Genomic DNA, 26,413 nt, shown 5'->3' on the forward strand with positions numbered 1-26,413 from the left:
AGGAGAGGGTCAGGGAGGAAAAATGCAATTGAAAGGAGTGGGAGACCATGGAAAGATAAGTGAGGCCCTTGGTGAGTGCCTGTGAGAACAGGGAAGAGTTTTGGATGTTTTAGTGTTATCGGGGGAACACTAGGAGTATCCCACAGGCATGGGTTGTTCAATGTAACTGTGTGTGTAGTATGTTGCCATTATCATGGGAATATTGTGGCAAGAATGGGTAGAGAGTGAAAACATTTATTTTTACAGTTTCAGTGATCACAGCTCCTAGGCAGGGGGTAATGGGTCTCTGTGCCTTAAGGACATGGCTAGAGAGCGTCAACGAAACCTATTGGTGCAACATGTACAGTGGCCAAGGGCCATGGCTAGTGAGCTGCAATGAGACCTATTAATGGAATATGTGTATCTTCCAGGCTGTAAGCCATGGTTAATGGGCTAAGGATAAACATATTGGTGTTATATGTACAGTGGCCATGGCCAAAGGCAATGGCTAGTGGGCCCAAACAAACCTATAGGTGCATCATGTATAGTGGTCACAGCTGAAGGTCATGTCTAGTGGCGGCAGCAAAAGCAGATTGGCTCTGGTAATAGGATGTGTGGATTTGACAAGCAGGGGCACTGACAGCTCAGTGGTCAGACACAGCGATCACATGCTGAAGTTGCGCCAAAGTTAAGCCTGTTTGTGCCCAACCGGGCCATGGGCGGTCATGGCACTAGATTATTATGTTATTAACACTCAATGCTTCCTTCATTGGCTCCTCCCAAACACTACTGATCCGGTGAGTGTTCCCTCTACTTTTTGTAAATCTGCAATGGTGAGTGCATTCTTACACTATGCTCGATCGGTTGCAACTCATGCCTATCATCTCTACGAACTATTAAGAAATACACACCTGATTTCATCTGCCTTACAGAGACATGGTTGAGGGATACATCAGCTCCCCTTTTATCACATTTCCTGCTGATGGATATAGTATCATCCAGCAAGACAGGAATGCTGCCCATTCAGGACAGGGGGTTGTTGTCATTTTTAACTCATTTTTCAATGTTTCCTGGATGCCACTAGTACATTATTTAGCGATGGATGCCACGCTTGTATGGCTGGTAGTCTCTGCCTCTTATTATTTTTAATATCTCATTGTCTACCGCCCTCCGGGGTCCAATTCTGTTTTTTTCCACCCTTTCTGGCATTGGTTGACTTACTTCAGATCAAGCACAGTTATTTTGTAGTCACTGGAGATTTGAAAATTAGATTGAACCTCCCACATGCTCCGGTATTACAATGTTTTTTTGAGTTCTTTTCTGACCTCAGTCTTCTCCAGCTTGTCTTTGAACCCACCCATCAGCAAGGTGGTATTCTGTATTTATTATTTTCATCTGACCCCAGTACAGCAGTTTTACCGGGTTCAACAGGTAATTTGGTCTGATCACTATCTTGTTCCGTTTGTGTTGTCTGGGTCCCTAAAAAAGGACTGCTTGCATCCTGGTACTCTACTTAAGAGGAATTGGTGGTCTGTAGACCCAGCCACTATGACATCATGGGTCAAGTCTAACTGCCCTACTGACAGCCCTATCAATTTCAATGTGTTATCTAATGCACTGCTGGTGGTGGCTAATACTCTTGCCACACTTACGCACTGTCTGGCACGTAAGCACCCGTTTTAGCCTTGGTTCTCAGAAAAACCTAGACTTGCTAGTTTAGGGCTGTATCAGGCAGAGCGCAAGTGGTGGCTGTCATGTGGCCGTACTGAAAATTTAACCTACATCGCTCTCTATAAGAAATATCGTACAACTACTCAGTTAGCTAAGCAGCATTATTTTCACTCATAAGGTCATTACAGATCATAATTTCTCTAAAGAACTTTTCTTTTTCCATAGTGTAATCATTCTCCTCCACATCTCGTTACTCACCCGTAGCTGCTCCTTCTCAGTTATGTTGTGATGCTGTGGCCAAATTCTTTCAAACCAAGTTTGAGGGTATCTGACATCCGATCTGCATGGAGCAGACTATTCCTATGCAGACAGGTGATCTTCCAAGGCAACGGCCTTTGATTAGCTGGACTAAATTTCCTGTCTTCTCTAATGACACTGTCTTTCTAGCGGCTCCTTCTGATCCAGTTCCACTCAAAGTACTGCTTGTACTTAATGTTTGATAAGTGCATGCAGTTTTTGTGTGTGGTATGACCGAAAATGGAAGTGAAACACATACATAAAAACAATGTTTTATGCCAAAAAGGCAAAGTTAATGAAAACCATATGAGGTACTCTAAAAAAAAGAAGGGGCTCGTTTGTGATTATGTTTTCTGTCTTCTAAGTTTAGATTGCTAGCTGGGATTATGTGGGGTACTTTAGCCCAGATGCAACTTTTGCAGTCCACCTCACTCTAACATTCTAACATTCAAACTTAGTAGGTATACTTGCCATATGTAATTGCCACTCTAACGGTCCATTTGGCAATAATTCTATGTCAAGACCGGAGGCTCGGATTATGCTTTCTCTTCAACTTTACTGATCAGCAGCAAAGAAATAAACCAATAAACATGTAACACAAAATTAATAAAAACTACCATAACCATGTTTTTTGAGTCTTTGTAGTTCATTTGTTATTGGTCCTTAAACTGACCATGTGACATTTCCAGCCAATCAACATTTTCTTAGTCCTTTAAACCTATTGTCCTACTTCAATTCCTCCTCTTTCTTTGCTGCTTGGCAGCGAGTTAGGTGCCTTTTTATTTACTTACATTTGTGTGAGTGTTGTGAAGAGAGTGTATTTATTAGTAACACGCACGCCACATGCGGGCACTATTGGAAGGCGACGGAGCATATCCGCATTAGCTTTCATCAGATCTTTGGAGTTATTGTCGCGACGGGACTGGTGCTCCGGTGACCGCAACTTCAAAGACCCGACACAAAGGGCACTGTGGTCACGGAAGAGAGAGCGTGACTGGACCACGTAGATCTGGCGCTCTCTCTTTCATTTCTGAGACCGTTATGGAGTGATTGAGATAAGATTCTACAAACGCTAACATTTATTACAGATTTGAGAGATATATAATTCTATTTTTCGTTCCGCTTTCAGAGTGCAACATTCTGTCCGCAGCGTTCTGTCAGGAGCACAACAGCACCCCTGCAGGCCAATATAAGGTACCGCACAACAATCCGGGCACAGTTCCAGGTAAAACCTGATATTTTGCATATATAACATATATAATATAACAGACAAGGTGATCAATATATATATATATCAAAAACAAAGAAAAAGAGAAAGCAGGGTACAGCTTTCTGGACGGCACTCTCCTCAGTGGTAAAGAATCACCCTGATACGTTTAAAAAAGGATCTCCATCAAATGTCCTTTATTCAACAGATATAGTGGACATGTTGCTCAGGAGAGAACAAAACAACTACGCCTTTCACCCTTACGGGCTTCGTCTGGTTGTAAACATAAATGACAGGCTCCTCTTTTTAAAAACTTTTACAAACAGGAAAAAGTCCTTCTTTGCTTTTCATTAGCTCAACTCCTCATTCCCAATGCATGTTTCTATGAGTGACATCTTGGAATGGTTAAAGCATATATTCAGGAAAACTGATAAAGCCAATTGTTTTTGTATTTTACATAAAATATATGGTTTTAGTAATGTAGCAGCATATATTCTTGTTTACATTTCTACATCAAACATTGCACTTCCCACATTATTAACAGAAACCCATGTTTTTTAAAAGAAGGGGTTTCTCACATCATGCCCGTATTGCACTTTCCATATGGCTAAAGTTCCAATACTTTCAATAAAGTGCATTATTCATTATTATAGCAGATATTTCCACATTTCCAAAGTATGTAATGCTTTGAATAAGGTGCATAGTGCACAGTGGGAATAGTCATGCTAGTATAGCAATAAATCTGTCTATATTTGCTAATATAGAAATAATCATGCTGTGCATTTTCCAAGTTTCACAAAGGTTACCAATATCTTAGGAAATGTACATCCTATATCATGACCATATTGCATCTTACAAATGGCTGATGTGCCAAGTGCTTTTTAATAAGGTGCATTGTGCGTTATAGCAGCCGATATTCCCACATTTCCAAAGTGTCTACTGCTTTGATATATATATGTATATATTCAGTGAAAAATACTTTGTTAAAGGGACGTTATGGTTAAGTTGCGCTACTAAAAACCTATGAAATTCAGTGAAAAAACTTTGTTAAAGGGACGTTATGGTTCCAGGTAAAACCGAAAAACCCTTGAAATTCGCCAGTTATGGTAAGCTAAGCAACCATGACTCATGCCACCACCGTGCACTGCTAAGACTAACACCAAGGACATCAAAGATGACATCACAAATGTCATTGATGACATCACTGATGACATCACATGTGTATGTACTTCTCATGAAATATGTGTAGAAGGGATTCTTATTATGTTGCGAAAAAAGTGTCAAGAATCATTGCAAGAAATATACCCTAATAAGTGCATTGCACGATGCATTGATATAAATACTATCCTTTTATGGGGTTCTATCTAGTATACTAAGCTACTTATACAGAAACATAACATTGTGTGCAGCGTACAAGATGAAGGTATGATATTCGTAATGTTAATATGTTGAGTAATGAAATGATAATTGTTTTCTTAATAGATTTTTGTGGACTGTGAAATATGTAATAAGTAGCTAATAAAACCCATGTATTACATAATTGCATTACTATAGACAAAACACAAAGACACAAGAACACATACCAATATGGGTATATACAGGGAAAGTGAAGTTAGCAAAAAAGCACAAGTAGTAGCAGAAACAATTCATAACTTAACTCATTAGTTTCATGCAAATAAATGATTGCTCTGTTTCAAAGCTGCTATTTACCCTATGTATATGTATCACTTGATGTGATTGGACCCTAAGGAAAGTAGTGTGAGTATAATGTATACAAATATGACCATATACAGGGAAAGTACAGCCATAAAAAAAAAAAAACAGAACTATCAGAAAGTGCTCATAAGTCTAGTGATTATCTTTATGCACAAAAAGGATTGCTGTCTTTCAAGCTTGTGTTTTCCCATATGTATATGTTTCATATGATGTGACTGTACTCTAAGGGAATTACTGTAAGAACCTACTAGAAGGATATGTCTACAAATAAAATAAAATTCTTAGTTTCTGACTGTTACTGAAGAAAACCATGTGGCCTAGTTATGTCAGCAAAAGAAAAAAAAGTGAGCCAGACATGTGATGTCATCAGTGATGTCATCAATGACATTTGTGATGTCATCTTTGATGTCCTGGGTGTTAGTCTTAGCAGTGCACGGTGGTGGCGCGAGTTATGGTTGCTTAGCTTACCATAACTGGCGAATTTCAAGGGTTTTTCGGTTTTACTTGGAACCATAACGTCCCTTTAACAAAGTTTTTTCACTGAATTCTCAAATATAGTTGGTGTAAATTGCTATGCAAAGGTAGCAATGAATATTCTATTACAATTACCACCAATTGTTGACAACATTTACTTACACTTTAGAGACCCATTGTGTCTGCAAATGATAGTACTTCATAGAAATGCAAAAAACAATCCGATTCATGGAATAATTAGCGCGGCGCAAGTGGGCAAAAACGTGCGAATCGCAGTGGAATAGCGAAAATCGCAGTGCAAGTTCCACACGCGAATATACTGGGCGCGTGTATTTCAGGGGTGCGCAGGAACTTCCACACGCGATTCCATCAGGGTAGGTGTATTTCAGGGGTGCGCGGGAAGTTCCACAGGCGATTCCATCAGGGTACGTGTATTTCAGGGGTGTGCGGGAAGTTCCACACGCGAATAGCCTGGGCGCGTGTATATCAGGGGTGCGCGGTAAGTTCCACACGCGAATAGCCTGGGCGCGTGTATTTCAGAGGTGCGCGGGAAGTTCCACATGCGAATAGCCTGGGCGCGTGTATTTCAGGGGTACGCGGGAAGTTCCACACGCGAATAGCCTGGGCGCGTGTATTTCAGGGGTGCGCGGGAAGTCCCACACACGATTACAGCAGGGTACGTGTATTTCAGGGGTGCGCGGGAATTTCCACACGCGAATAGCCTGGGCGCGTGTATTTCAGGGGTGCCCGGGAAGTTCCACACGCGAATAGCCTGGGCGCGTGTATTTCAGGGGTGCGCGGGAAGTTCCACACGCGAATAGCCTGGGCGCGTGTATTTCAGGGGTGTGCGGGAATTTCCACACGCGAATAGCCTGGGCGCGTGTATGTCAGGGGTGCGTGGGAAGTCCCACACGCGATTACAGCAGGGTACGTGTATTTCAGGGGTGCGCGGGAATTTCCACACGCGAATAGCCTGGGCGCGTGTATTTCAGGGGTGCGCGGGAATTATCACACGCGATTTGGCTTGGTACGTGTATTACAGGGGTGCGTGGGAAGTTACACACGCGATTAGGCTGGGTGGGTCCTCACAGGTGTTCCCTGTACACCCTCCACGGCCCCTGCAGGCAGCCCACAAAACAGGGGACTACCCTGCACACCTGCTCATGTCTCCCACCACCCCCAACCCCCAGCAGTGCAGGGGCAGCCTCCACCAGGCACCCACTCATGTCCCCTATCACCGCCACCCCCCCGCCACCAGGGGCACCCTCCACCAGGCCCCCACTCATGTCTCCCACCACCCCCACCCCCCAGTCACCAGGGGCAGCCTCCACCAGGCACCCACTCATGTCCCCTATCACCCCCACCCCCCCAGTCACCAGGGGCACCCTCCACCAGGCCCCCACTCATGTCTCCCACAACCCCCACCCCCCCAGTCACCAGGGGCACCCTCCACCAGGCCCCCACTCATGTCTCCCACCACCCCCACCCCCCAGCAGTGCAGGGGCAGCCTCCACCAGGCACCCACTCATGTCCCCTATCACCCCCACCCCCCCAGTCACCAGGGGCACCCTCCACCAGGCCCCCACTCATTTCTCCCACCACCCCCACCCCCCAGTCACCAGGGGCAGCCTCCACCAGGCACCCACTCACGTCCCCTATCACCCCGACCCCCCCAGTCACCTGGGGCACCCTCCACCAGGCCCCCACTCATGTCTCCCACCACCCCCACCCCCCCAGTCACCAGGGGCACCCTCCACCAGGCCCCCACTCATGTCTCCCACCACCCCCACCCCCCAGTCACCAGGGGCAGCCTCCACCAGGCACCCACTCATGTCCCCTATCACCCCCACTCCCCCAGTCACCAGGGGCACCCTCCACCAGGCCCCCACTCATGTCTCCCACCACCCCCACCCCCCCAGTCACCAGGGGCACCCTCCACCAGGCCCCCACTCATGTCTCCCACCACCCCCACCCCCCAGTCACCAGGGGCAGCCTCCACCAGGCACCCACTCATGTCCCCTATCACCCCCACCCCCCCCAGTCACCTGGGGCACCCTCCACCAGGCCCCCACTCATGTCTCCCACCACCCCCACCCCCCCAGTCACCAGGGGCACCCTCCACCAGGCCCCCACTCATGTCTCCCACCATCCCCACCCCCCCAGTCACCAGGGGCACCCTCCACCAGGCCCCCACTCATGTCTCCCACCACCCCCACCCCCCAGCAGTGCAGGGGCAGCCTCCACCAGGCACCCACTCATGTCTCCCACCACCCCCACCCCCCAGCAGTGCAGGGGCAGCCTCCACCAGGCACCCACTCATGTCCCCTATAACTGCCACCCCCCCGCCACCAGGGGCACACTCCACCAGGCCCCCACTCATGTCTCCCACCACCCCCACCCCCCAGTCACCAGGGGCAGCCTCCACCAGGCACCCACTCATGTCCCCTAACACCCCCACCCCCCCAGTCACCTGGGGCACCCTCCACCAGGCCCCCACTCATGTCTCCCACCATCCCCACCCCCCAGTCACCAGGGGCACCCTCCACCAGGCCCCCACTCATGTCTCCCACCACCCCCACCCCCCCAGTCACCAGGGGCACCCTCCACCAGGCCCCCACTCATGTCTCCCACCACCCCCACCCCCCAGCAGTGCAGGGGCAGCCTCCACCAGGCCCCCACTCATGTCTCCCACCACCCCCACCCCCCCAGTCACCAGGGGCACCCTCCACCAGGCCCCCACTCATGTCTCCCACCACCCCCACCCCCCAGCAGTGCAGGGGCAGCCTCCACCAGGCACCCACTCATGTCCCCTATCACCCCCACCCCCCCAGTCACCAGGGGCACCCTCCACCAGGCCCCCACTCATGTCTCCCACCACCCCCACCCCCCAGCAGTGCAGGGGCAGCCTCCACCAGGCACCCACTCACGTCCCCTATCACCCCGACCCCCCCAGTCACCTGGGGCACCCTCCACCAGGCCCCCACTCATGTCTCCCACCACCCCCACCCCCCAGTCACCAGGGGCACCCTCCACCAGGCCCCCACTCATGTCTCCCACCACCCCCACCCCCCAGTCACCAGGGGCAGCCTCCACCAGGCACCCACTCATGTCCCCTATCACCCCCACTCCCCCAGTCACCAGGGGCACCCTCCACCAGGCCCCCACTCATGTCTCCCACCACCCCCACCCCCCCAGTCACCAGGGGCACCCTCCACCAGGCCCCCACTCATGTCTCCCACCACCCCCACCCCCCAGTCACCAGGGGCAGCCTCCACCAGGCACCCACTCATGTCCCCTATCACCCCCACCCCCCCAGTCACCTGGGGCACCCTCCACCAGGCCCCCACTCATGTCTCCCACCACCCCCACCCCCCCAGTCACCAGGGGCACCCTCCACCAGGCCCCCACTCATGTCTCCCACCATCCCCACCCCCCCAGTCACCAGGGGCACCCTCCACCAGGCCCCCACTCATGTCTCCCACCACCCCCACCCCCCAGCAGTGCAGGGGCAGCCTCCACCAGGCACCCACTCATGTCTCCCACCACCCCCACCCCCCAGCAGTGCAGGGGCAGCCTCCACCAGGCACCCACTCATGTCCCCTATAACCGCCACCCCCCGCCACCAGGGGCACACTCCACCAGGCCCCCACTCATGTCTCCCACCACCCCCACCCCCCAGTCACCAGGGGCAGCCTCCACCAGGCACCCACTCATGTCCCCTAACACCCCCACCCCCCAGTCACCTGGGGCACCCTCCACCAGGCCCCCACTCATGTCTCCCACCATCCCCACCCCCCAGTCACCAGGGGCACCCTCCACCAGGCCCCCACTCATGTCTCCCACCACCCCCACCCCCCCAGTCACCAGGGGCACCCTCCACCAGGCCCCCACTCATGTCTCCCACCACCCCCACCCCCCAGCAGTGCAGGGGCAGCCTCCACCAGGCCCCCACTCATGTCTCCCACCACCCCCACCCCCCCAGTCACCAGGGGCACCCTCCACCAGGCCCCCACTCATGTCTCCCACCACCCCCACCCCCCAGCAGTGCAGGGGCAGCCTCCACCAGGCACCCACTCATGTCCCCTATCACCCCCACCCCCCCAGTCACCAGGGGCACCCTCCACCAGGCCCCCACTCATGTCTCCCACCACCCCCACCCCCCAGCAGTGCAGGGGCAGCCTCCACCAGGCACCCACTCATGTCCCCTATCACCCCCACCCCCCAGTCACCAGGGGCACCCTCCACCAGGCCCCCACCCATGTCTCCCACCACCCCCACCCCCCCAGTCACCAGGGGCACCCTCCACCAGGCCCCCACTCATGTCTCCCACCACCCCCACCCCCCAGCAGTGCAGGGGCACCCTCCACCAGGCCCCCACTCATGTCCCCTATCACCGCCACCCCCCGCCACCAGGGGCACCCTCCACCAGGCCCCCACTCATGTCTCCCACCACCCCCACCCCCCAGCAGTGCAGGGGCAGCCTCCACCAGGCCCCCACTCATGTCTCCCACCACCCCCACCCCCCCAGTCACAAGGGGCACCCTCCACCAGGCCCCCACTCATGTCTCCCACCACCCCCACCCCCCCAGTCACCAGGGGCACCCTCCACCAGGCCCCCACTCATGTCTCCCACCACCCCCACCCCCCAGTCACCAGGGGCAGCCTCCACCAGGCACCCACTCATGTCCCCTATCACCCCCACCCCCCCAGTCACCTGGGGCACCCTCCACCAGGCCCCCACTCATGTCTCCCACCACCCCCACCCCCCAGCAGTGCAGGGGCAGCCTCCACCAGGCACCCACTCATGTCTCCCACCACCCCCACCCCCCAGCAGTGCAGGGGCACCCTCCACCAGGCCCCCACTCATGTCCCCTATCACCACCACCCCCCCGCCACCAGGGGCACCCTCCACCAGGCCCCCACTCATGTCTCCCACCACCCCCACCCCCCAGTCACCAGGGGCAGCCTCCACCAGGCACCCACTCATGTCCCCTATCACCCCCACCCCCCCAGTCACCAGTAGCACCCTCCACCAGGCCCCCACTCATGTCTCCCACCACCCCCAACCCCCTAGTCAAGAGGGGCACCCTCCACCAGGCCCCCACTCATGTCTCCCACCACCCACACCCCCCAGTCACCAGGGGCAGCCTCCACCAGGCACCCACTCATGTCCCCTATCACCCCCACCCCCCCAGTCACCTGGGGCACCCTCCACCAGGCCCCCACTCATGTCTCCCACCACCCCCACCCCCCCAGTCACCAGGGGCACCCTCCACCAGGCCCCCACTCATGTCTCCCACCACCCCACACCCCCAGTCACCAGGGGCACCCTCCACCAGGCCCCCACTCATGTCTCCCACCACCCCCACCCCCCAGCAGTGCAGGGGCAGCCTCCACCAAGCACCCACTCATGTCTCCCACCACCCCCACCCCCCAGCAGTGCAGGGGCAGCCTCCACCAGGCACCCACTCATGTCCCCTATCACCGCCACCCCCCCGCCACCAGGGGCACCCTCCACCTGGCCTCCACTCATGTCTCCCACCACCCCCACCCCCCAGTCACCAGGGGCAGCCTCCACCAGGCACCCACTCATGTCCCCTAACACCCCCACCCCCCCAGTCACCTGGGGCACCCTCCACCAGGCCCCCACTCATGTCTCCCACCATCCCCACCCCCCCAGTCACCAGGGGTACCCTCCACCAGGCCCCCACTCATGTCTCCCACCACCCCCACCCCCCCAGTCACCAGGGGCACCCTCCACCAGGCCCCCACTCATGTCTCCCACCACCCCCACCCCCCAGCAGTGCAGGGGCAGCCTCCACCAGGCCCCCACTCATGTCTCCCACCACCCCCACCCCCCCCAGTCACCAGGGGCACCCTCCACCAGGCCCCCACTCATGTCTCCCACCACCCCCACCCCCCAGCAGTGCAGGGGCAGCCTCCACCAGGCACCCACTCATGTCCCCTATCACTCCCACCCCCCCAGTCACCAGGGGCACCCTCCACCAGGCCCCCACTCATGTCTCCCCACCACCCCCACCCCCCCCAGTCACCAGGGGCACCCTCCACCAGGCCCCCACCCATGTCTCCCACCACCCCCACCCCCCCAGTCACCAGGGGCACCCTCCACCAGGCCCCCACTCATGTCTCCCACCACCCCCACCCCCCAGCAGTGCAGGGGCACCCTCCACCAGGCCCCCTTTCATGTCCCCTATCACCGCCACCCCCCCGCCACCAGGGGCACCCTCCACCAGGCCCCCACTCATGTCTCCCACCATCCCCACCCCCCAGCAGTGCAGGGGCAGCCTCCACCAGGCACCCACTCATGTCCCCTATCACCCCCACCCCCCCAGTCACCAGGGGCACCCTCCACCAGGCCCCCACTCATGTCTCCCACCACCCCCAACCCCCAGTCACCAGGGGCAGCCTCCACCAGGCACCCACTCATGTCCCCTATCACCCCCAACCCCCCAGTCACCTGGGGCACCCTCCACCAGGCCCCCACTCATGTCTCCCACCACCCCCACCCCCCCAGTCACCAGGGGCACCCTCCACCAGGCCCCCACTCATGTCTCCCACCACCCCCACCCCCCAGTCACCAGGGGCAGTCTCCACCAGGCACCCACTCATGTCCCCTATCACCCCCACCCCCCCAGTCACCAGGGGCACCCTCCACCAGGCCCCCACTCATGTCTCCCACCACCCCCACCCCCCCAGTCACCAGGGGCACCCTCCACCAGGCCCCCACCCATGTCCCCCTGCCCCCAGGTCCTGACGATACACAATCATGGCAGTAATGGGCAGCATACCCAGCACAAACACCCAGGCAAGGATTGCATCCACCCACATAGTGAATGCAATTACATGACACAACCCCAATGGCAAGTATGTAAATGAACACATGTCCGTCACACACACATACACAATGGCTGCAAGTGAATGTCAAAACCCATATCATGACATGTATGAAACCAAAGACAAAATAACACAAGTGGAAGTAAAAATAAAAAATGTATTAAAGATTAAAAATAAGTAAACAAATCAAACATACAACTATGTGGATAACAAAATAAATGGTCCATGTTGGAGAACCAAAGTAAAAATCAAAAAACGAAAAAGGAATACAAAAACAAATGTTGACCAAAGCAATATCAAGTAGAAGCAAAATAATGAAAAACCATTTCCACATGGTGAACACAATAATGAAAAAAAGAAAAAGTTCCTTCAAAAAACAAACTAAAAACAGGAATGTACCAGGGTCCATGAGCCCAACACCATAAAGGAAACCTACTACTACCTAATGAAAAAAATATATACAAAAAAGTGGCCATTGTCCGAGCGGTCCAAAATAATAAAAACAAATAAAGGAAACCTAACACTAACTAACTATATAACTATATACAAAGGCAGCGGGCAAGTCCTACGGCTCACTTGTTGATGTTGCTGGCCAGGGCATCATCGAACTCCATGTCGATGTCCTGGAGGCGGGACTCTGTCCTGGCCCCGAGGTCTCGCAGGGATAACCCCATGTTCAGCTCAAACTCCCTGCGAGCTTCCTCGAGGCACTCAGCCCGCCTCAACGCCCGACGCATGGAGAACTCCGCCCTGACCATGGCGAGCCGCTCCTCTTCCGCCCGCTGCCGCTCCGCACCTATCCGCTGGACCAACTGCTCCCACACGGAAGACACCACCATCCCAGGGTTGCCCTGCCCTCCGGCCGATGCCTGCCCCTCTGATCTTGATGGCCCCGAGCCATGATGCCTCCCACGTCGAGCCCGCTGCTGCCTCCGACGCCACTGCCTCTGCCAGCACGACGGCATCCAGGCTGATTGAAACCACCGACGCCGTCGTGCACGTGCCCTGCCTGATGATGCTGTCACATCTTCCATCTGCTGGGGTCCAGTTGCTGTGTTGTCCACCCCTGCTGGACCTCCGACTCCCAACTGTGGCAGGGATGGGATCCCCACCGAGCTGGCTGCATTGGTCGGGGCAGGTCCACAGGGGGCCCTGGTGGCATCTGGGCTGGAAGACGGCAAGGAGAACGACTGGTGGATAGCCTGCACAGAGGAGGAGAGGGCCGCCACATTGGCCAACACATGCAGGAAACCCCCGAACATGGCCGATCCCAATTGGGCCACGTCGGCACGGTGCACTTCGTGATGACGTGCGTGCTCCTCCCGGGAAGCACACACGGCATCACGAATCACAGCCGTGCGCATCGCGACCCCAATCAGGACCTTCTCCGCACGGCCAGGGGTTCCCACGTCCGCAGGTGGAGGGGAGTCAGGTGACATGGACATCCCCTCTACCTGCGGACGAGCCTGGGACGGGGCATCCCTGCTGGTGCATGGTGGTGCACTCACAGGGTCAGGGACAGTGACATGCACAGGCCCCTCCACGGTGACCTGTGCTGCCTCCTGCCCCTGGCCCTGGACTGCACCACTTGCACCAGCAGGGATGCCCCCACCAGGCCCCATGTGTGCCCCAGTGGCGGCCTCCTCCTCCTCTGTGCAAACCACCAACCTGGATGGCTCCTCACCGTCTCCCACCGTAGCAGGCCCCTGTGGGGGCTCACCCACCCCTTCCGCTGCAGCCGTGGGGGCATCCCCGCCGCCTTGCTCCACAGCGCCGTCTCCGCCCTCTTCTTCACTAGCCGCTGCGTAGAGGGAGACAAAGAACACAAGCATCAGGGCACTGTACAATGGTCCCCTAGACAGGAAGCAATAGCAGATGAGCACCACTGTCAAAGTACACTTCCATCATGTCCCTCCACAACACATGGGTCAGTCCAGGCAAAACACACACAGTAACAGGCATGGTGCATGCCATGGACATTTCCATGCATGTCCAATGGACTCTTGAAACATTCAATGATATGTAACTCACATGCATCATGGCTCATGCCTATCACATGCACACACTTCACCTCAGTCACATCCATCTGGCCCCAAACACACCAAACACAGCGGATACAAGGGTAATTTGGCTGCTTCACTGAATCTGTGCATTGTCACACACATGTGTCATGCATCCATGGTATGCACAAGTCACAGACACGCAGGTCAGGCACACAGACATGGCTACCATATATGTACCTGGCATCAGCACCCATCCCTCACCCCCACCCATGTCCAGGTACAGAGACTGGCATGCTCTCATGTTCAAAATCTGCATAGGGCTCCCCATGCGGCATTTGAACACATGCAACAACCATGTGGGTCACACATCACTGGTCGCACATGCATTACCATGATGTCCCTGCACACATACATGCATACATGGCTTATGGCACACATACAGGCAAGTATCATAGAACCAGCACACCGCAACATGCCCTGTCTCACACAGTAATGCTTGGACACTTACCGCTCAACTCCAGACGGGCCTCCCTCTCAAGGATCTGGGCATGGAGCGCTGGGCGTACGCGTTCCAGGACCCTCATCTGGATGGAACTCATGCGGCCCCGGCCCCCCTCCACGAGGCGCCGGGCCTTCACAAGGGTCCTGGACCTCAAGTCCTTCCAGCGCTTCTTGATCTTCAGGACGTCGCGGGTTGCCACCCCCTCCGCGTTGATGGCAACCACACAGTCGGCCCAGATCCTCTGCCGTCCTTCCTTGCTGGCGCGGGACGATCCAAAGAGGGCATCATACTGCCCCAGGACATGCTCCACCAGGACACCAACTTCGGTGGCAGTGAAGCTGGTGCCCCTCTGCCCCTCTGGCCTGGGGTTGCCACTGGTGCCAGATGTGGAAGTGCCCGACATGGCAACCCCAGAGGCAGGTGTGGGTGGGCAACTGGGTCCTGGGGCTGGGCTGTGGAGCGATGTAATCCCAGTCGGGAGTCTTCAGTTCCAGCAGGGGTGGACACAGCAACTGGACCCCTGCAGATGGCTGATGTGCAGGCACCAAATGGCAGGGCACGGTGGCAGCAGGCAGGCAGGCAGGCAGGCAGCAGCAGATGGCACGTTGGAGGCTGCTCGGGGCACTGGGGGGCAGTAACTCGGCCTTCTGGGCAGGAGCATGGTCTTCCGTGTGTTTTCGCGTGGCCAGCTTGATACGGAGTGATTTGGCACGTGAAAATCCTGCACGTCAGCGTGAAATCCGAGGAAAGGCCCTTAGCGCGTAAGCGCGTCAGCACGCATACGCGATTCTATTGGACCAGAGTCCCTCAGCGCGTAAGCGCGTCTGTGACGTGACCCGCACGGGTGTTCCCCACTCAGCACGTGATGACGGGGCACACGTGGAAATACTGCACGTCAGAGTGTCATCGCGTGTAATTGGACAAAAGTGCGCGTACACGCGATTGGCCTATGTACGTGTATTTAATGGGTGCGCGGGCACTTACACACGCAAGTACGTCAGCGAACCTGTATCCCGTGGTGCGTGTGAATTTCCACACGCTATTGGACTGGGAACTGGATTCCAGGGGTGCGCGGGTCACACGCTGTATCCCGTGGTGCATGTGAATTTCCACACGCTATTGGACTGGGAACTGGATTCCAGGGGTGCGCGGGTCACACGCTGTATCCCGTGGTGCGTGTGAATTTCCACACGCTATTGGACTGGGAACTGGATTCCAGGGGTGCGCGGGTCACACGCTCGCCTAGAACACGCGCAAAGCATAAATTTGCGCACTTTAACAATAACAAGCTCAGACGCCAGGATGAACATACCGTTCCTAGCAGCAGTGGCAGTGGGCTACCAAAGGAGGAGGAGGAGGATAGTCAGGGCCAGAATATTCACACCCAGAACCAGCCTTTTCGGGATGCCTGATGACCAGGTGTATGGGAGGTACAGGTTTCCACCACACATTATACTGGACCTGGTGAGTGAGTGGGAGGATGACCTCACATCACCCACCCTGTGCTCCCAAGCACTTAGCCCCCTGGAGAAGGTCCTCAATGTACTGCACTTCTTAGCCACTGGATCATTTCAGCGGACAAGTGCCATAGTGGGTGGGGTGTCACAGGCCACCCAGTCACGCTGCCTACACCAGGTCTTGAACATCATGACTGCACGCCCATCAGTCCGCAGGCACATATACCTGCCCAGAACACCTGCAGAAAGGCATGCTGCCGCCCTGGATTTTTACGGTGTGGCACGATTCCCCAAAGTGCTAGGTGCCATCGACTGCACCCATGTGGCTCTACGTCCCCCCAGGGCATCTGAGCACATCTATAGGAACCGCAAGCACTGGCATTCCATCAACGTGCAGGTAGCATGTAATGCCAAGGGAATCATCACCTCAGTATATGCCAACTATCCCGGCTCCACCCACGACAGCTTCATTTACCGAATGTCCACCCTAAGCCGGGACCTACAAGCTGGGCGGCATGGCGATACATGGCTGTTTGGTGAGTATGTATGCCACTGCACATGCATGCATGTTGGATACTGAGCAAGGTCACAACCCCACCAATGATACCAATCACCACCTCCACAGGGGACAGTGCCTACCCTCTCAGCCCCCACATGATGACGCCAATTCGGAACCCCACCACGCCACCCGAGGTAAGATATAACACAGCCCACATTACGACCCGGGGCATAGTGGAGCGCACATTCGGAGTGCTAAAGTCACGCTTTCGCTCCCTTGACCGTTCTGGCGGGCAGCTGTTATACGCTCCCCCAGTAGGGCTCATGGCCCACACGGCTACCCTGTTGTGGGAGTATCACTGCTGTCGCTATTATCACCCTGTGCAGCTGCATCCGGAGGTGGTTGCACTACGGGAGGCAGCCCACGCAAGGCCCTAGTCTGCTCCTCCATGGCTGCAAGCATGCGGGTGTGGTAGGTCTGGTTCTGGAGGATGAGTGTGCGGAGGTCCCCATGCAACAACTCACGGGATGCCCGGACCTCCACCCTCATTGCCTGCATCTCAGCTGAGAGCGTACGGGTGAGACGCTCCAGCTGCTGTTCTGTCCTTTGGTGTGTTGAAGCCTCAAGCTCAACAAGAGTCGTCCTGAGGTGAAGGAGCTCCTGCCTCAGGGCTTCCCTGTGGCCCTGGGACTCAATGGAGATGGCCTCCTGCAGAGTCGCCAGTGCCGCCCGCCTGTCCCTGTTGGACCCCAACATGTCCTCCCTGTGTGACTGGCAGATGGAGTCGGTTGCCTGCTCTAGTCGCTCCATCAGCCTTTCAGGGGGAACAATGGAAGTGGCCACCCTATCCATGGCCTGAGCCATCATCTCGGATGATGCAACCTGTTGGGTTGCCATACCGTAAATGGATTGCTCCCATGCGGTATTGCCGGGTGGCGTACGGCCACCACGTCGGCGGGCACCACACCTGTCTGGGGCAAGGCGAACTGCGCCTTGCTGTGCCGTCACTGCCTGAGGCTGCAGGACTGCATTCCCCCTCTGATCTGCTGGCCCAGGAACAGGATCAGATGTCGCGGAGTGTGACCCTGCATCCGTAACCACCGAAGGCGTAGCTGCCAACACTGACATCCCCATGGAGGGTTCTGACCCTGGTGCAGGTGGGTGAGACAGAACAGAATCCCTCCCTGGAACACTCACCTGCGACGGCACGTAGGTCTCATCCGAATCAACACCTGAGTACAGCTCGGGGGAGGTGCAGCCAGAGACACCCCTTGAGAGCACGACCTGCAGCACTTGTGGGTTCTCCCCCACCACCACACCACGTCCCTCACTGGTGGTTGGTCGGCCCTCGGACCCCTCCTGGGTCTGCACCATCTCCACAACCCCAGCAGTATCAGGTGCGTCTTCCCCTGCAAAGACATGAAAACAAAGAAATGGAAACAGGCATTAGCACCATGGCACACAATGAGGGCTGAGAAGCAAGAGAACCAGTATTTGATTGACACATGTCCCACATGACTAAAACCCTCCCATGCATGCACCCTCACTGCGTATGAAGTGCAGGCAAATGGCACACACTGATGACACCAAGATGGAAAATGAACACATTTTCTGCATGCTGCCTGGCAGTGGCATCACACATTGGCCTGTGATTGCCAGGTGAAACACACATGCCATCACACAGATGGCATGTACCATTGCTATTGAGTGAAGATGGAGAGGAGGGCAGCACCTATTCATTCAGTCCAGTTCCCGCATGTAATTGCTTTTCTAATTCTAACAGGTCAGATTTTTCACCTGGAGCTGACAGTCTGAAATGGTCCAATTGCACAGGGACATGTCTGTACAAATGATATCCAGGTAACAAAGTCACTCCACTTCACCATTGCCATGTCAGACATGTGACTAGTGGACAGCGACATGGCTAGTAAAAGTGGGGGAATGCAAACAATCTGACTGAATGAACAGTGAAAAATAAGCAACAATGTTGTGGCAAGGTGACACTTCAAGGGCAACTGGCGTGCAGTTGGGCTAGATGTCTACTGTTGGCAGAAGGGATACTGCTATGGCCAAATGCAGCTGCGCAGGAAGTATTGCATGAAGCACATGGCTGACCCATATGACTCAGGCGCACACACTCTCACCTGGCACACAAACAGAAGCCCTCACACACACACCATGCACATGGATGACACACACATGCATGTGCACTCACCGGACAATGCCTCGTAATCAGCCAGATCTCCCACGCCTTGGATCTGTTCCTCCGTGACGTAGGTCCCAGCGACTGACTCATGTGGAGTGAGTTCCATGTCTACTACTGGAGACCCACCTCCAGTCACTAGAGTTGCGGCATGACTTGAGGCCAGCTTACTCTTTGCCCTGCGCTTTAGGTCATTCCAGCGCTTATAGCAATCATTGGCTGTGCGCCTCACGATTCCAAGGGCACTTACGATGTCCGGAACGGTCTGCCAGTGTGCCTGGCGTTGTGCAGGTGTGGTCTTGGATCCTGCAACAATGACCATCTCGTTGTCATGTGCGGACACATACTCGACAAGTGCATTCAGTTCGTCATCCGTGAAGCTGGGCTTCCTGGACGGGCCGGACTGTGTAGCCGTGTCTGGGGCATCAGCCTGTGCCGGACGAGCACTCTTCCTCTTCCGCTTGGAAGGTGGTGGTGATCCTGAGTGTCCTGCGCTGCTCTGGACACTAGGGGCAGGAGCCCTGGTGGACTCTGTATCAGGAGTGTGGGATTGCACACTCAGCATGGGAGTTGGTGCAGGCATTGGGTCTAGTGTGATGGTGTCAGGGGGAATGTCAGCAGCATGGACTAGGACCGACACTGTCCTGGCTGGGTGTGTGAGGGCTGGGGTTGATGGAGCCGCAGCTGCCCCTGCAGCCTCTCCGCCCTGCCTCCTTGGTGCAGCAGATGACCTTGCTGCCCCAGATCCACGTGGCATGATGGCATCAACGTGCACCAGCGCACGTGTCGTAGCCCTGCTGACCTGGAAGTCAGCCATGGAGTCAGCCAGGTCTGGTGCCACAATGGGCTGGTCCAACAAGGGCTGAGCATGGATGGTGTCAGCCACATCAGCCTCAACGGGAGGGGGGGAGGGGAGGGATTATGGGTGCCCGTGACTGGTCTTCCACACATGGGGGGACAGGCTCACCCTGCAAGTTACGACCACGTCCCCTACCGGATCCACCACAGCCACCACTTGTGGCTCTTCCACCTTTGCCACCCTTACGGAATCCTCGCCTCCCAGCCATGGCACTGATGTTAATGTGCGTATGGGAGTGGATGTAGACTATTGTCCTGGGCAATTGGGGGTCAAAGGGGTTGGGTACCAGATGGTAATTTTACCCTAGTGCTCTAGCAAGGCTGATTGTAACCCCTGGGGAAAGATGACGGGTCACGCAACGCACAGGAGGCCCAAAAAAGGGAGATGACGTGCACGCAACCCCTCCTAGACCACGTGTGCAGAAAGAAAAACCTGCACTACGCTGTGGCACCCAGTAACACAAGAATGAACGTATGCGTGTCACATGCAGCCTAGAATGACCTCTGAAGGGGTAGGCTACACACGGGGCAAGCACAGATGTTAGATACGTGCGTGACTCACCGTCTGCCTGGTAAACGAGCGTGTAAAAGGAGCACGTTTGGTTGGCAACACCCCCGCCAAAAGAAGATTTGTACGCTGTCTGAGGAGACAGGACAACAGTAGAAGGGAACTCTGTTTGAGGGAACAGGCCCAGGTAAACCAGTAAAAGAGAAAAAAGAGAAAAAGCTGTCAGAGGTAACAGGGAATACGAACTTGAAACGCCGTGAAGTAAATCGCGTGTGAAACGACAAGAAGTACAGAATTCACCCACTCGCTCTCCACGAAAAGCACGTACAAGGAAAACGTGTTCTACACGTACCTTTTATACAGGCCCACACGTCCAGCGTCACTTACGCGGCGTCTACGCGCTAGGGCCATTTCCACCAATTACATGCTTTGTCACTTCTGCGTGTAGGGCCATTTCCACCAATCACACGCGATTACACTCTGATGTGCAGTCTTTCCACGTGTGCTCTGTCATCACGTGCTGTGTGGGAAACACCTGTGCGGGTCACGTCACAGACGGGCTTACGCGCTGAGGGCCTTTCCTCAGTTTTCACGCTGACGTGCAGGATTTTCACGTGCCAAATCACTCCGTACCAAGCTGGCCACGCGTACGCACACGGAATACCACGCTCCTGCCCGGAAGGCCGAACTACTGCCCCCCAGAGCCCGAGCACGCTCCCACCTGCTGCCCCTGCACTGCTGGGGGGTGGGGTGGTGGGTGACATGGGTGGGTGCCTGGTGGAGGCTGCCCCTGCACTGCTGGGGGGTGGGGGTGGTGGGAGACATGAGTGGGGGCCTGGTGGAGGGTGCCCCTGGTGACTGGGGGGGTGGGGGTGATAGGGGACATGAGTGGGTGCCTGGTGGAGGCTGCCCCTGGTGACTGGGGGGTGGGGGTGGTGGGAGACATGAGTGGGGGCCTGATGGAGGGTACCCCTGGTGACTGGGGGGGTGGGGGTGGTGGGAGACATGGGTGGGGGCCTGGTGGAGGGTGCCCCTGGTGACTGGGGGGGTGGGGGTGGTGGGAGACATGAGTGGGGGCATGGTGGAGGGTGCCCCTGGTGACTGGGGGGTGGGGGTGATAGGGGACATGAGTGGGGTCCTGGTGGAGGGTGCCCCTGCACTGCTGGGGGGTGGGGGTGGTGGGAGACATGAGTGGGGGCCTGGTGGAGGGTGCCCCTGGTGGCGGGGGGTGGGGGTGATAGGGGACATGAGTGGGTGCCTGGTGGAGGCTGCCCCTGCACTGCTGGAGGGTGGGGGTGGTGGGAGACATGAGTGGGGGCCTGGTGGAGGGTGCCCCTGGTGACTGGGAGGGTGGGGGTGGTGGGAGACATGAGTGGGGGCCTGGTGGAGGGTGCCCCTGGTGACTGGGGGGGTGGGGGTGGTGAGAGACATGGGTGGGGGCCTGGTGGAGGGTGCCCCTGGTGACTGGGGGGGTGGGGGTGGTGGGAGACATGAGTGGGGGTCTGGTGGAGGGTGCCCCTGGTGACTAGGGGTGTGGGGGTGATAGGGGACATGAGTGGGGGCCTGGTGGGGGCTGCCCCTGCACTGCTGGGGGGTGGGGGTGGTGGGAGACATGAGTGGGGGCCTGGTGGAGGGTGCCCCTGGTGACTGGGGGGGTGGGGGTGATAGGGGACATGAGTGGGGGCCTGGTGGGGGCTGCCCCTGCACTGCTGGGGGGTGGGGGTGGTGGGAGACATGAGCAGGTGTGCAGGGTAGTCCCCTGTTTTGTGGGCTGCCTGCAGGGGCCGTGGTGGGTGTACAGGGAACACCTGTGAGGACCCACCCAGCCTAATCGCGTGTGTAACTTCCCACGCACCCCTGTAATACACGTACCAAGCCAAATCGAGTGTGAGAATTCCCGCGCACCCCTGAAATACACGTACCCTGCTGAAATCGCGTGTAAAACTTCCCGCGCACCCCTGAAATGCATGCGCCCAGGCTATTCGCGTGTGGAACTTCCCGCGCACCCCTGAAATACACGCGCCCAGGCTATTCGCGTGTGGAACTTCCCGCGCACCCCTGAAATACACGCGCCCAGGCTATTCGCGTGTGGAACTTCCCGCGCACCCCTGAAATACACGCGCCCAGGCTATTCGCGTGTGGAACTTCCCGCGCACCCCTGAAATACACGCGCCCAGGCTATTCGCGAGTGGAACTTCCCGCGCACCCCTGGAATACACGTAGCACGCTGGGAGACATGAGTGGGGGCCTGGTGGAGGCTGCCCCTGCACTGCTGGGGGGTGGGGGTGATAGGGGACATGAGTGTGGGCCTGGTGGAGGATGCCCCTGCACTGCTGGGGGGTGGGGGTGGTGGGTGACATGGGTTGGGGCCTGCTGGCAGGTGCCCCACAGTGCTGGGGGGTGGGGGTGGTGGGAGACATGAGTCGGGCATGAGTGGGGGCCTGGTGGAGGCTGCCCCTGGTGGCTGGGGGGTGGGGGTGGTGGGAGACATGAGTGGGGGCCTGGTGGAGGCTGCCCCTGCACTGCTGGGGGGTGGGGGTGGTAGGAGACATGGGTGGGGGCCTGGTGGTGGGTGCCCCTGGTGGCTGGGGGGTGGGGGTGCAGGGGGACATGAGCAGGTGTGCAGGGTAGTCCCCTGTTTTGTGGGCTGCTTGCAGGGGCCGTGGAGGGTGTACAGGGAACACCTGTGAGGACCCACCCAGCCTAATCGCGTGTGATAATTCCCACGCACCCCTGTAATACACGTACCCAGCAAAATGGCGTGTGATAATTCCCACGCAACCCTGTAATTCACGTACCCTGCCAAATCGCGTGTGATAATTCCCGCGTACCCCTGTATTACACGTGCCCTGGCTAATCGCATGTAAGACTTCCCGCGTACCCCTGTAATACACGTTCCCTGGACAATCGCGTGTTGAACTTCCCGCGTACCCCTGTAATACACGTTCCCTGGACAATCGCGTGTTGAACTTCTCGCGTACCCCTGTAATACACGTTCCCTGGACTATCGCGTGTTGAACTTCCCGCGCACCCCTGAAATACACGTACCCTGGCACCCTGGCTAATCGCGTGTATAACTGCACGCGTACCCCTGATATGCACGTTACCCGCTTTGCGTTCCTTGTTTGGCAGCCCTGTAAACTGGTCCAGGGTTAGCGCAGCCCTTTGCGATGATTTAGCGATTTTGATGGCTTTTCCTTGCGCGAGGGCGTTCTTGGGGGCGTTACTGGCGCTGCTGCAGGGTCGCTGCGATACTCTGCGCCACGGCTGGTTTGGGAGCCTAAAATCCATGAATACGCTGTGCGCGGAAATCGGTTTTAGCGCACGTGCCTGGCGCAGACATTCGCACGCGGACACTCTGCGCCAGCCGCTTGCGACACTTTTCTGCGAAATTCTATGAATTACCCTGATAGTGTTTATGGAATAAGACAAGAATTGGACTACTGTGCTGGAATGGTGAAATTCACTATAAACTCACAGGAAGATCCACAAGAACTTTTAATGTACTTACTACAAGTACTGGAAAACAAAAACATACCTATAAAGGAAATCTTCCAGATTTCATACATGTGGAAACATACATGCCCTCCGTGCAACAATGTGCCACAAGAAGAAATTCCCAATGAACACTTCATATATATATCAATACCAAATTGTGAATCCATTCCATTTCAGCAACTTGTACAAAATGCAAACCATGGTAGATTATGCTCTACCTGCAATTCAGATAATCGCTCCACGTTAGTAATACAAACACATAGTAAATACTTAATACTAATGCTTCTACGTTACAATGCAGATGGTACCAAAAAAAACTGCAAGCTGACTGGATTCACACATAGTCAAATATCACTTGGTAAGAAAACCTTCACAACAATAGGTATAATCTACCACGCAGGAGCCACAACCAATTCAGGGCACTACACGGCATATATAAAAAAGAAATGTGGATGGTTTGAATGTAATGATAGTACCATTACTCTAAAGCAGAGATTACCAGCAAATCTTACAAACGCTTATTTGATGTTCTTAAAACCAAAATTTGATAAATAAACTGTATTTAAACCTTTAAGTAAATTTGTGTTAAAAAAAATATAAACTGTTAGAATACTCCAAAAGCTATCTAACTGCTCAAAGATTCTACAACAACTAATCAGATAAATGAATACCACTAAATTAGACCAAAAAATACACAGTTAGAATACGCCAATTGGTATCTAACTGTCCCAAAATTATAAATTTGTGTTAAAATAATATAAATTGTTAGAATACTCCAAAAGCTATCTAACAGCTCAAAGATTCTACAACAACTAATCAGATAAATGAATACCACTAAATTAGGCCAAAAAATACACAGTTACAATACGCCAATTGGTATCTAACTGTCCCAAATTTAACAATATCCATATAGATAAATCAAAACCACTAAAATATATTAAAAAAATAGACAGAATACGGCAATTGGTATCTAACTGCTCCAAAATGTTATAATATCAAAACAAATGAAGAATCTGTTACTGCTCCAAAAAAAATACAACAAAGAAAAGTATAAAGCAATAGCCAGAACCAACAAGTGAACACTGAAAACAAACAAATAAACTGTAGCATAACAGAAAAAGTTTTTTTTTTAATCCAACATGGATTTTTTTTCTCCCACAGACCCAATGATTTTAGCAACAAATACAGAAACTGAGCAAATTGCACAGTACACTGATTTGTACTCTACTAAATCTGAGGGTCGAAAAAAAATAAAAGTATATTGCTTATACAATGTAATAAGCCATTACAAAATACTAATACTAACATGCTATTTTCTTTTATCACAGAAATGAAGAAGAAAAACATGGACTCCCATTACTAGACCAAACAGTAAGTATACAATAATAAGGACAACCATAGCAGCATATCACATCCATAGTATCTAATACCTTTGTTCCTTATATATTTGTTTTTCACCCAAAGTTATAGGCAAATATGAATGTGATATGCTGCGGTGGTTGTTGCCAGGGCATACAGTCTTGGGTGCATGGCCAAATGGCCATGCACCCAAGAGTCTATGCCCTGGCAACAACCACCGCAGCATATCACATCCATAGAGTCAAACATTTCAACTATGATCTATGGGAAACTTTAATGTCCGCGAACAATGTGAGTGTTCTTAGAACACTTTGAACTTGCCAGCGAACAATACGGACACCGTTTTCAGGACACCCCCTACGAACATTTCAGAACAACGTGATAGTTCTTAGAACACTTTCAACTTAACAACGAACAATACGGACAGCGTCCTAAGGACACCCCCTACGAACATTCCAGGACACGGGGAGTGTTCTCAAAAACGTCTTCAGAACACCCCCATTTTGTTTATTTGCGAACATTTCAGGACACCGCGGGTGTTCTTAGAACACATTCAACTTGACAGAGAACAATACGGACAGCGTCCTCAGGACACCCCCTACGAACACTCCCCGGACACCGCGAGTGTTCTTAGAAAGGTTTCACTTTGCTTGCGAACAAAACGGACACATATTGAGTCCTTAGAACACCCCCCAGTCAGTTTATTTAGAACAATTCAGAACACCCGTGATGTCTGCAAACAAATCGAACACAAAAAGAACGTCTAACACATAAAAAACACAACTTTCATCCTATCTCATACACTCCCACCCTCCCCAAAAACTCCTACACACCAACACACTCTACTAAATACACATTTTGAACAAAGTTTCACCACGCTGTCCGCGGACGTCCGCAAATCCAAGATGGCGGGCGCTACCGAAAAATCTGACGCGCTTCACGCTCCACGCCGTCCAATCAGTGAACACGTTGCATGTCCGTGAACATCACGCAAGACGATTGGCCAATCAGGACACTGTCCGCGGAGCGAACAGGGAAGTGTGTCCGCGAACCGAACGCAGATATCACTAATTTCTTTTGACCTACTTTTTGGTTATTTAAAAAAAAACTACTGGACGGATTTTCACCAAATTTGCAAAAGCACGCTTTCGGGACCAAGCCTCTGCTCCTGGTCCAAATTTGGTGGAAATCCGTCCAGCGGTTTGGGCTGTAGGCGCAAGCAAAACATTTTTCCCATTCAGTCTACGGGAAAAAAAAAGTTTTGGGACCCCCCCTATAACTTTGCCCCCCCTGGACGAATCCTCACCAATCTTTGGATAAAAATTCA

This window comes from Ambystoma mexicanum, chromosome 7p (genome assembly GCF_040938575.1).
Source record: "Ambystoma mexicanum isolate Mex_15411 chromosome 7p, UKY_AmexF1_1, whole genome shotgun sequence".
Lineage (NCBI taxonomy): Eukaryota > Metazoa > Chordata > Amphibia > Caudata > Ambystomatidae > Ambystoma > Ambystoma mexicanum.